The sequence below is a fragment of the Rana temporaria genome, chromosome 10 (genome assembly GCF_905171775.1).
Source record: "Rana temporaria chromosome 10, aRanTem1.1, whole genome shotgun sequence".
Classification (NCBI taxonomy): domain Eukaryota; kingdom Metazoa; phylum Chordata; class Amphibia; order Anura; family Ranidae; genus Rana; species Rana temporaria.
The window spans coordinates 144377752-144391245 of NC_053498.1; the positions used below are offsets into that span (position 1 = coordinate 144377752).

The window sequence follows — 13494 nt, forward strand, 5'->3', positions numbered from 1 at the left end:
CGTTGCATGACCCAACTCCGGGGGGGCCTCTGGAGCTGGCACAAGGCATCACAATACATCACCTGTGTTTGGACATATGGAGAGTTCTACAGAAAGAACATCTGTTGCCGAGAAGCAGCCAGCTCTCCGTATTAGCCAAAACCGGAACCAACCATGCAGCCGATAATGTCCTTCCAACTCTGGGCCAGTGGGCCGGGTCCATGCTGACCTTGTGTTTCCCCGGCCATGCCACCATGAGATGAGCAACATAAACCTGAGACGTTGGGGTCTAGGGCTCTCCCCAAGCAATAGAGGGATAGGCTCTAGTGAAACTGAACAAGAACTCCTCACACGCCTATTGAGGTTTCCAGTCATGGAGGAGATAGCGGTGCCTACGTACCAACACTTCATCTTGGTCATAGAGCCAAGGGCAATATATCTTCCCAGCCAAGGGGGCCATTGATGTGTAAAAAGAGAGGTTTGCCGCTTCATTAGTAAAGGATAGATCACATAGGGGCTGAAAAGAGGCTCTTCTCTGCGAAATTGCTGAGCAAAACAAAAATTATAGGGCGTTACGCAGCAGGCGAGGGGTTGACTTGCGGTTAGTCATACAACCTTACATAAGAAAAATGTATACGCAACACCTGTTACATAAAACACACAAAATACCACAATATACTGTATATGTATGCAGGGGCGGACTGACAACTCATGGGGCCCCGGGCAATAGGAGAATATGGGGCCCCCGGGCAATAGATTATGGGGCCCCCGGGCAATAGGAGATTATAGGGCCCCCGGGCAATAGATTATGGGGCCACACACTATACACATACACACACACATACTGTATACATACACAGTATACACACACAGACACACAATATACACACATATAGCCGGATTCAGTAAGACTTACGACGGCGTATCAGTAGATACGCCGTCGTAAGTCCGAATCCGAGCCGTCGTATCTTTAAGTGTATTCTCAAAATGAGATACGCTTCTCAGTTGCTAAGATACGACCGGCGTAAGTCTCCTACGCCGTCGTATCTTAGCTGCCTATTTACGCTGGCCGCTAGGGGCGTGTGCGTGGATTTACGCCTAGAATATGTAAATGAGCAAGATACGCCGATTCACAAACGTACGTACGCCCGTCGCAGTAAGATACGACGTTTACGTAAGACATCCGCTGGCGTAAAGATAAATCACCAAAAAGATGGCGCAGCCCATGCAAGGTATGGACGACGGAACAGCCGTCGTATTTTACGTTGTTTGCGTAAGCGTACGTGAATGGGGCTGGGCGTAGGTTACGTTCACGTCGAAAGCATTGAGCCGACGTTGTGACGTAGGGAGTATTTGCAACGTGATTCTGAGCATGCGCAAGCGCCATATGAACAGCCCTCATTTACATGGGGTCACGATTTATTACCATACAACACACCCCCTACCTGCCTATTTTGAATTAGGCGGGGTTACGCCGGGTCATTTGCGCTACGCCGACGTAACTTAGGAGGCAAGTGCTTTGTGAATAAAGTACTTGCCTCACTATGTTACGTCGGCGTAATGCAAATGGGATGTGCATATATAGAGGAATCAGGACCTCCTTCCTCCTGCTGGTGACCCCTCTAGTGATATAAAGATCTATATAGAGGAATCAGGACCTCCTTCCTCCTAATGGTGACCCCTCTAGAGATATAAAGATCTATATAGAGGAATCCGGACCTCCTTCCTCCTGCTGGTGACCCCTCTAGAGATATAAAGATCTATAGAGAGGAATCAGGACCTCCTTCCTCCTGCTGGTGACCCCTCTAGTGATCTATATAGAGGGATCAGGACCTTCTTCCTCCTGCTGGTGACCCCTCTAGTGATATAAAGTCTATATAGAGGAATCATGACCTCCTTCCTCCTGCTGGTGACCCCTCTAGTGATATAAAGATCTATATAGAGGAATCAGGACCTTCTTCCTCCTGCTGGTGATCCCTCTAGTGATATAAAGATCTATATAGAGGAATCATGACCTCCTTCCTCCTGCTGGTGACCCCTCTAGTGATATTAAGATCTATATAGAGGGATCAGGACCTCCTTCCTCAATTTCCTTCTCTGCAGCCACAGTCTCTGAATGAACAGAGTGGAGTGGTGGAAGTGGCCAGGGGGATGATTGGAGCACATAGGTAGGTGGAGGAGACACGGCCACATTAATATTTAGATAAGAAAAGAGGAGCACCCGGTGTCTGGCTGGAGTGATGTCACACTTGATGCGAGGATATCAATCATTAATTGAGAATTAAGAATAAACAAATCAAGTCAATGCGTTTCAGGGGAATTAGCTTCCCCTTCTTCGGGCTTACAAACCACCAACCACTATATACCCTTATACCCTAGAGTCCCGGAAAACAGGACCCCGGGCGCGACATTACCGGGGGGCAACATTCCGTGCCTCTATGTTTGATTTCCCCCGCCATGTTTGGTGTCCGGTGCCTGGCCTGTGATTGAGCGTATTGGCGTCATGTGCGTCGTGGGGCTGGCCTGTCTGCCAACGTCTAGAAGTCCCGCCTCCGCACATGACCGCTATACGCCCAATCACAGTGCGGGAAATACGGACCATGGTGGACGATGGAGGTGCAGGTGGATGGCGGGCTGCAGGTGGATGGTGCTGGCGAAGCGAGGAGTCGGGACAGAGGTATTTGCACAGGTAGGAGAACCCCCCCCCGCTCAACAACTCTGATCCCTGCCCCCCCCGTCCAACAACTTTGATCCCCCCCCGCTCAACGACTCAGATCCCCGGCCCCCCCGCTCAACAACTTTAATGCCCGCCCCCCCCGTCCAACAACTTTGATCCCCCCCCGCTCAACAACTTTGACCCCCCCCCCGCTCAACAACTTTGATCCCCGGCACCCCCCCCCCCCCCAACAAGATGTCCCGCATTGGATTTTTTAAATGTTGGGAGGTATGCCACAGGCCCTCTCTGATTGCAAATATGGAGAAAATCCTCCTCTGAAGAATTACGCCTGGATCTCCTTCTTAACGTCGCCCAGGTACCGACTGACAGGGGATCATTCCTTCAGTGTCCGGCTACCTTGATCCCCGGTGGTTTGTCGAAATCCTTTTGGACCGCCAGCCTCTCATTGGCGCTCCTCAGACGGACTCCCCACCGAACAGCAATACCGCTTGGGATCTTCAAAAGTGGGAACCCAGTCGATCACTGGGTCCCCGCCGCTGCTCAAATGTTCCGGACCAACATGGTCCCGGAACCACTAACACTGTGTGGCACCCACGCCCCGGCCAGGTAGGCCGCAATGCCGGGGCACCGTGGTGCAGACACCCTAAAGGTGGATGCTGCACTTGAAGAAGGACCCAGAACTAATCGCGTCTACCCAATAAATACCCTCCCCCAGCATGCACAGCGAGGCTCAACCCTCCTGATTGGCTGCTGGGAAAGAGCACCCAAACCTTGACTCCACTGCTGCCATCTACTGCGCTGGGGTGGGAAGAACCCCCCAGTTCAACAGAATGAGTGCACAGCACAGGCAAGCTGAAACAGAGACCTAAATTTGAACATTTTAACCAGATCATATTTTAACTACACTCTGATCTCCCTCTAAATTTAAATAGCACCGGTACTTTGAAGTAACCAGGCGCTACAGATAGAGGCCCAGATTCTTAAAGGACTTACGACGGCGCAGCTCCATGTACGCCGTCGTAAGTCCTAATCCGAGCCGTCGTATCTATGCGCCTGATTCTTAGAATCAGTTACGCATAGATATCCATTAGATCCGACAGGCGTAAGTCTCTCACACTGTCGGATCTTAACTGCATTTTTTTTTTGACCGCTAGGTGGCACTTCCGTCGAATTCCGCCTCGAGTATGCAAATTAGCTAGATACGCGAATTCCCGAACGTACGTGCGGCCGACGCAGTAAAGTTACGAGGCTTTTCCCGGCGTATAGTTGCCCCTGCTATATGAGGCGCAGTCAATGTTAAGTATGGCCATCGTTCCTGCGTCGAAATTTGAAAAAGTTACGTCGTTTGCGTAAGTCGTCCGTGAATGGGGCTGGACATGACGTCACGTCGAAACCAAAGACGTCCTTGCGGCGTACTTTGGAGCAATGCACACTGGAAAATTCCACGGGCGGCGCATGCGCCGTTCCGCAAAAACGTCAATCACGTCGGGTCACAGTAGTACTGTATGTAGCACTACCCCCGGAGGAGCTGCTGGTTTGTTTTGGGTGGCATGTTACCTCATGGCTCCTCCGCCATCTAAGGGTGTATAGTGAATATAGCGGTAACCGAATGTCCACGACAGGTGTCTTTCTGTGCTCTTTATTACCCAGCCAGGTAAAAACATTAAACTTGTAAAGAAGAGTAGAGATGAAATAAAAAGGAGAAGTAGCAGACTCGGGCGCAACGATAGGGAAACAGTCCTGCTCCCAACAATACTTTGGGCTAGATTCAGTAACACTTACGACGGGCGTATCAGTAGATACGCCTTCGTAAGTCCGAATTCGCGCCATCGCAACTTTAAGCGTATGCTCAAACTGAGATACGCTTAAATGTTGCTAAGGTACGACTGGCGTAAGTCTCCTACGCCGTTGTATCTTAGGGTGCATATTTACGCTGGCCGCTAGGTGGCGCTTCCGCTGATTTCCGCGTAGAATATGCAAATGAGGTAGATACGCCGATTCAGAAACGTACGTGCGACCGGCGGATTTTTTTATGTCGTTTACGTAAGGCTTTTTCCGGCGTAAAGTTACTCCTGCTATATGAGGCATAGCCAATGTTAAGTATGGACGTCGGGACAGCGTCAAATTTTACGACGTTTACGTCGTTTGCGTAAGTCGTTCGCGAATAGGGCTTTGCGTAAATTACGTTCACGTCGAAAGCATTGACTATTTGCGACGTGATTAGGAGCATGCGCACTGGGATACGTTCACGGACGGTGCATGCGCCGTTCGTTAGAGACGTCATTTACGTGGGGTCATGTTTTATTTTCATAAAACACGCCCACCTCTTCAAAATTTGAATTAGGCGCGCTTACGCCGGCAGATTTACGCTACGCCGCCGTAACTTAGGGCGCAGGTTCTTTGTGAATACAGAACCTGCCTCACTAAGTTACGGCGGCGTAAGCGTATCTGAGATACGCTACGCCCGCACAAAGTTACGGCGGGCTATCTGAATCTAGCCCTATGTATTCTTCGCCACTCTAGCCAGAGTGGGTATAGCGTACCTGGACAGGCCCACTCTCACCGACCTGGCAGCCGGGGTATCGCTCGAACTTGAAGGAAAAGTCTCTGCCACAGACCCTCCTGCAATAGACTCAGGGAAAAACCTCTGACACAGGCCCTCCCTGTGATTGTGATTACGGAGATGATCCTCCTTGATAGAAGTGCGCCTGGATCTCCTTCAGATAGTTTTTCAGGTACCGACTGACAGGTGACCAGCCTCTCAGTGTCCGGCTACCTTGATCCCCGGTGGTTTGTCGAGACCCTATTGGATCGCCAGCCTCTCTTTGGCTCTCCTCAGATGGACTCCCCACCGAACAGCTATCTCGCTTGGGATCTTTAGGATTGGGAACCCAGTCGACTACTGGGCTCCCTGCCACAGCTTAACCACTTAAGTACCGGACCAATATGCTGCTAAATGACCCAAGGGGTTTTTACAATTTGGCACTGCGTCGCTTTAACAGACAATTGCGCGGTCGTGCGACGTGGCTCCCAAACAAAATTGGCGTCCTTTTTTCCCCACAAATAGAGCTTTCTTTTGGTGGTATTTCATCAGCTCTGCGGTTTTTATTTTTTTGCGCTATAAACAAAAATAGAGCCACAATTTTGAAAAAAAAATGCAATATTTTTAACTTTTTGCGATAATAAATATCCCCCACAAATATATAAAAAAACATTTTTTTCCTCAGTTTAGGCCGATACGTATTCTTCTACCTATTTTTGGTAAAAAAAAAAATCGCAATAAGCGTTTATCGATTGGTTTGCGCAAAATTTATAGCGTTTACAAAGTAGGGGATAGTTTTATATATTTTTTTTACTACTAATGGCGGCGATCAGCGATTTTTTTCGTGACTGCGACATTATGGCGGACACATCGGACAATTTTGACACATTTTTGGAACCATTGTCATTTTCACAGCAAAAAATGCATTTTAATTGCATTGTTTATTGTGAAAATGACAGTTGCAGTTTGGGAGTTAACCACAGGGGGCGCTGTAGGAGTTAGGGTTCACCTAGTGTGTGTTTACAACTGTAAGGGGGTGTGGCTGTAGGTCTGACGTCATTGATCGAGTCTTCCTATAAAAGGGATCACTCGATCGATGCAGCCGCCACAGTGAAGCACGGGGAAGCCGTGTTTACATACGGCTCTCCCCGTTCTTTAGCTCCGGGGAGCGATCGCGAGGGGGCGGCTAGAAACGAATAGCCGCGCCGTCGTCCCGGATCGCTCGGACAGCCACGGGAACTGCCGCATGTACTGGGGGGGGTCCCGATCGGACCCCCGAGCCACGTCTAGGCAGGGACGTACAGGTACGCCAATGTGCCTGTCCGTGCCATTCTGCCGACGTATATATGTACATGCGGCGGTCCGGAAGTGGTTAAATGTTCCGGACCACAATGGTCCCGGAACCAGGAACACCGCGTGGCAAGCGCACCCCGGCCTGGAAGGCCATTACGCCGGGGGCGCCGTGATGCAGTAACCCTGAAGGTAGGTGCCGCACTCCGAAGAAGAACATGGAAAAGTGGAAATGGATGGACAGCCGCACTCCAAAGGAACTTGAAGAAGTAGTCTTTATTAATAAAAACTGGACATGCAAATCCAAAAATACAGTCACATAAGGGGATAGCCGACGCGTTTCGCACACAGTTAGTGCTTAGTCATGGCTCATCCACATGGCTTTCCATGTTTGCCTAGTGCACTGCCAGCACCTTGGATTCCTGGGAGGTTCCTTGATTTGCCTGCTAAAGATCCACCTGGAGCGGTGACACCTCTACTCCGAAGAAGAACCCAGACTAATGGCGTCTGCCCCATAAATACCCTCCCCCAGCATGCACAGCGAGGCCGAACCCTCCTGATAGGCTGCTGGGGAAGAGCACCCAAACCCCGACTCCACTGCTACCACCCACCCTGGGGTAGGAACTACACCCCAGTAACAATAGACAGCCCACAGCACAGCCAAGCTGAGACAGAGACCCAGTTTTGAACATAATAATTGAATCAGAGTCAGTTAACACTCTGACCCCTCTCTAAATTTAACCACTTCCCGACCTCCTCATGTACATTTACGTCAGCAGAATGGCACGGACAGGCACATCCACGTACCTGTACGTCCTCTGCTAGACGTGGGTGGGGGGTCCGATCGGGACCCCCCCCGGTACATGCGGAGGTCAGGTCCGCTCGGGGAGCGATCCGGGACAACGGCGCGGCTATTTGTTTTTAGCCGCTCCGTCGCGATCGCTCCCCGGAGCTGAAGAACGGGGAGAGCCGTGTGTAAACACGGCTTCCCCGTGCTTCACTGTGGCGGCGCATCGATCGAGTGATCCCTTTTATAGGGAGACTCGATCGATGGTGTCAGTCCTACAGCCACACCCCCCTACACTAGTAAACACACACTAGGTGAACCCTAAATCCTACAGCGCCCCCTGTGTTTAACTCCCAAACTGCAACTGTCATTTTCACAATAAACAATGCAATTTAAATGCATTTTTTGCTGTGAAAATGACAATGGTCCCAAAAATGTGTCAAAATTGTCCGAAGTGTCCGCCATAATGTCGCAGTCACGAAAAAAATCGCTGATCGCCGCCATTACTTGTAAAAAAAATAAAAAAAATAAAAATGCAAAAAAACTATCCCCTATTTTGTAAACGCTATAAATTTTGCGCAAACCAACCGATAAACGATTATTGCGATTTTTTTTACCAAAAATAGGTAGAAGAATATGTATCGGCCTAAACTGAGGAAAAAAAAAAAATGTTATATATGTTTTTGGGGGATATTTATTATAGCAAAAAGTAAAAAATATTGAATTTTTTTTTAAATTGTCGCTCTATTTTTGTTTATAGCGCAAAAAATAAAAACCGCAGAGGTGATCAAATACCACCAAAAGAAAGCTCTATTTGTGGGGAAAAAAGGACGCCAATTTTGTTTGGGAGCCACGTCGCACGACCGCGCAATTGTCTGTTAAAGCGACGCAGTCCCGAACTGTAAAAACCCCTTGGGTCTTTAGCCAGCATATTGGTCCGGGGCTTAAGTGGTTAACTAGCGCCAGTACTTTTTAAGTAACCAGGCGCTACATGTATATACTGACAAGGTCAGTAAACCAGTGGACGGTGTCAGTAGTTTTTATTTTTATTAATTCATTTTTTTTATTATTGCAGCGCCCTGCTCCTGTTGAACAGGCGCTGCTGTAAATTTAGAGGGGGTCCGAGTTGTTATTTGGCTCAGACAAATGTAATTGTGGGTAATTTAGCCTCTGTTCCTGCCATGGCTGTGCTGAGAGTGACCACCTTTGTTCACCAAGGGTGGCAGCAGCAGAGTCAGGGAGTGTTGGGTATTCCCCTCGGCAGCGAATCAGTGGGAGTGATCTTTCCGCTGTGCATGCTGGGGAGGGGTAATTAAGGGACAGACACCATTGGCGGGGAGGCTGTCGTCCCGCGCGCCTCGTGGTCCGCCTGGCCTGGGGTGCGTGTTCCTGAATCCTGACCACGTTGGTCCGGGGTTGCGACTTTGCTTAGTGGGCCCAGTAGTCAGACTGGGTCTGCACTTTCAAGGTGATCCTGTGCTGTCTGTCCTGCGGGAGGAAGCCACTTGGTGAGGGAGTCCAGGGGAGGACCTATCCTGGAGAGGACCATGCAAGAGGCTGATGTCTTAGGAGAAGGCCTGGAGACTTCATCGAAGGATGCACCGTACACTGAGAGGCTTGATGGTGATCGCCTGTTGGTTCCGGGTGCTGAATCCTGTGTTAGGGGGATTCTGGACCAAAAGTGTTTCCTTATAAAGGAAGGTCTGTGGCAGAGACTGTACTTTATTCCGTGTGTCACTCCGGCTGCTAGGCCAGTGAGAGGGACCCACCCGGGTATATATATATATATATATTTTTTTTTTTATTAAAGGGCTCAGAGGTCCCCAGGGCAAACCCCCTTTTTTTATTTTTTATAAATGTTTATTTTTTTATTTTTGTTTATATATATTTTTATTTTATTTTTTAATAAAGGGCCCAGAGGTCCCCAGGGCCCTGGATGGCAACCCCCCCCTTTTTTTTCTATAAATGTTTATTTTTTATTTTTATTTTTATATATATATATATATATATATATATATATATATATATATATATTTTTTTTTTTATTAAAGGGCCCAGAGGTTCCGGATGGCAACCCCTCTTTTTTTGTAATTTCTTTTTATATATATATATATAATTATTATTATTATTATTATTATTATTATTATTATTATTATTAAAGGGCCCAGAGGTCTCCAGGGCCCCAGATGGCAACCCCCCCTTTTAAAAAAAAAAAAATATATATATATATATTTTTAATATATTTTTTTATTTATTTTTTTCTTTTTATTAAAGGGCCCAGAGGTCCCCAGGGCTACCCCCCCCTTTTTTTATATATATTTTTCTTTATTTCCTCTTTTTTTTTGTAAAGGCCCCCCCCCCCCCAGCTTCTCAATTCGCGGCAGCCCCCCCCCCCCCACGCTTCTTAATTTCAGGTGCCAGCACCCCCCCCCCCCGGTTCTCTGCTCCAGGGGGCCCATGCTTGAAACTGTGAAAGGGGCCCCATAATTCCTGATGGCGGCCCTGCATGGCTCTGTATCCACCATTAGAGTATATGAGCTCTACGCACCTCAATGTCCGGGGAATCCCATCTCCTAGTTCAGAGTCCCTCTCTGCGCAGCACACTGGCCTAGAAGAGTCTGCAAATTGTCTGGAATACAAGAACGTCCCCGCTCCATCCGTCTCCGGGGATGACAGTCTCCTCTACAAATTGTCTTCCTCTTCTTGATAAATTGACACACCCGACATGTCCAAAAATGAAACCATTTTCTTTCAATTGGGAGCGGACTCATCTGACGAGAGGGTTGATTAATTGTGCCTGCTCGCTTTGTCGGGATCTCGGAGATGGGCCATACGGTCTGTCTATTTTCTTAAATATCACACAGCATATCCAGACAAAGGTCGTGTATATAAAGAGCTGCAAGACACAAGTGCAATCTACTGATCCAAAAACTAAAATAAAAAAACATATAAATAATTTAGAATTCGGAATTCATCAGATCGCACTTAACCACTTAAGACCCGGACCAAAATGCAGCTAAAAGGACCTTGCCCCTTTTTGCGATTCGGCACTGCGTCGCTTTAACTGACAATTGCGCGGTCGTGCGAAGTGGCTCCCAAACAAAATTGGCGTCCTTTTTTTCCCCACAAATAGAGCTTTCTTTTGGTGGTATTTGATCACCTCTGCAGTTTTTATTTTTTGCGCTATAAACAAAAATAGAGCGACAATTTTGAAAAAAATGCAATATTTTTTACTTTTTGCTATAATAAATATCCCCCAAAAATATATAAAAATATTTTTTTTTACTCAGTTTAGGCCGATACGTATTCTTCTATCTATTTTTGTTAAAAAAAAAACGCAGTAAGCGTTTATCGGTTGGTTTGCGCAAAATTTATAGCGTTTACAAAATAGGGGATAGTTTCATTGCATTTTTATAAAAAAAAAATTTTTACTACTAATGGTGGCGATCAGCAATTTTTTTTGTGACTGCGACATTATGGCGGACACTTCGGACAATTTTGACACATTTTTGGGACCATTGTCATTTTCACAGCAAAAAATGCATTTAAAATGTATTGTTTATTGTGAAAATGACAGTTGCAGTTTGGGAGTTAACCACAGGGGGCGCTGATGGGGTTATGTGTGACCTGAAGTGTGTTTACAACTGTAGGGGGGTGTGGCTGTAGGTGTGACATCATTGATTGTGTCCCTCTATAAAAGGGATGACACGATCGATGACAGCGCCACAGTGAAGAACGGGGAAGTCGTGTTTACACACAGCTCTCCTCGGAGTCGAAGAACGTCAATCCAGCGTCAATCGGGTCCGCGGGTACCGTGGTCCCGGAGCTTCGGACCGGGTCGCGGGCGCGCGCCCACGGCTGGGTACTAGTATGCGCTTGTGCCCAGCCGTGCCATTCTGTCGACGTATATGTGCAGGAGGTGGTCCTTAAGTGGTTAAACCTTACCTTGGTGCCTTTTCTCTACATTGAGGAAAAAAAAGTATTTGTACCCACCGATGATTTTGTACGTTTGCCAACTGACAAAGAAATCATCAGTCTATAATTTTAATGGACGGTTCATTTTAACCGCTTGGCGTTCGCGCTATAGCCGAATGACGGCCACAGCGTGGACCTAAATTGTCGGGAGGCTGTCAATAGACGTCCTACCCTTCACACACGCTCCCCAAGCGCCCCTGCGGCGCACGCTGTGATCACCGATCACCGGCTTGTGTGCAAGGGACATCAGTCCCGAAGAGGAAGAGACAATTCTGCCTCATCTGTGCAATACGTACCCCCTTCCAGTTCCACCTGACAGTGCCCACCAGTACCATCTTTCAATGCCCACCAGTGGTGCCAATCAGTGCCACCTAGCAATGCTGCCTATCAGTGTAACCCATCAGTGCCCATTATTGCCACCCATCAGTGCCCATCACTGCCACCCATCAATGCCCACCAGTGGTGCCAATCAGTGCCACCTAGCAATGCTGCCTATCAGTGTAACCCATCAGTGGCCATTATTGCCACCCATCAGTGCCCATTATTGCCAGCCATCAGTGCCTATTATTGCCACCCATCAGTGCCCATTATTGCCACCCATCAGTGCCCATCACTGCCACCTATCAGTGCCACCTATCAATGCTACCTATCAGTGCCATGTCTCAATGCCCTTCAGTGCCACCTATCAGTGCCACCTCTCAGTGCCACCTCTCAGTGCAGCCTCATCAGCGTACATCAATTAGGGTGAACCCCTGCTTTAATGATAATTCATATATTGCAGGAGATCTTGAGATATTACAGGTTGCTTATTCTGACCCCAACAGGTCAATAAGAATGTCTCTTAGACTGTTGAGATGCTAATTAAGTCTGCCTATTGTGGGATGTTTAAGTGTCTTGCTGTGATTGCATTCTGTGTCCATTGTGCCAATTAGGTCTGCTTTTACAGACCATTTATTGTGTATGCTAATGACTGATGAAAAAATTTCATCTGACTTTTTTCATCAGAAATTCCGATCGTGTGTACATGGCTTTAATTAATGTTTTGCGAAGGGGGTCAAATACTTAATTCACTCGTTAACTTGTTGGAGCCCGGGGGCCATTGTCAATTGACGGCCACAAGGTGGCTCTTCAGGTCCTGGGCCACTGGGGGGCGCGCGGTGCCTTGCCGCGTCACTGAGGTGCCGATGCGTGAGCCTGGCGGCCGCGATGTCCGCCATGTACCCGCGATCGGCCGTTACACAGCCAAGGACGTGGATCTGTGTGTGTAAACACACAGACCCACGTCCTGTCAGGGAGAGGTTTTTATTTTTTGCGCTACATATAAAAATAGAGCGTAAATTTTTGCTATAATAAATATCCCCCAAAAAATCTATAAAAAAAATTTTTTCCACAGTTTAGGCGATACGTATTCTTCTACATATTTTTGGTAAAAAAAATAAAATCGCAATAAGCGTTTATTGATTTGTTTGCGCAAAAGTTATAGGGGCAGATCCACGTACCTGCGTGTAATCTTCCGCCGGGCGCAGCGTATCTAAGATACACTACGCCGCCGCAACTTATTTTTTTTATTTCGAATCCACAAAGAATTTGCGTCTTAAGTTACGGCGGCGTAGTGTATCTCTGGCGGCGTAAGGGCGCGGAATTCAAATGGATGTAATGGGGGCGTGTTTTATGTTAATACGTCGTGACCCGGCGTAAACAACGTTTATTTTTAACTGCGCATGCGCCGTCCGTGGGGGTATCCCAGTGCTCATGCTCGAAATTAACCCGGAAAAAGCCAATGCTTCCAACGGTGACGTCATTCTACGCAAATCCCTATTCGCGAACGACGTACGCAAACGACGTAAAAAAAAATTGCATTTAAGATCCGACAGCGTAAGAGCCTTACGCCTGTCGGATCTAATGGATATCTATGCGTAACTGATTCTAAGGCCCCATACTCACGACCAAACATGTCTGCTGAAACTGGTCCGCGGGCCAGTTTCAGCAGACATGTTCGGTCGTGTGTGGGCGCGAGCGGGCCGAATTCCAGCAAACATTTGCCCGCCGGGCCTTTTCCCAGCAGACAAATATTCCTGGACGTGTTTTAAAACAGTCCGCTGGAATTCTGCCCGCTCGGACATGTACGGTCGTCAGTACAGACCTACCGTACATGTCCAGGCGCCCGCCGTCCCTCGCATGCGTCGAATGACTTCGACGCATGCGTGGAAGCATTTTAAAGGCGGGCCGCCCACGTCGCTGCGT

The 13494-nt window shown here is 48.0% G+C and overlaps 1 protein-coding gene across 1 annotated transcript in view; it reads right to left on the bottom strand.

Moving 5' to 3' along the window:
- Positions 1–13494, bottom strand: part of LOC120915723 (myo-inositol 2-dehydrogenase-like) — a 97060-nt gene that overhangs the window by 47748 nt on the left and 35818 nt on the right. The gene's annotated exons all lie outside the window — the stretch shown is intronic.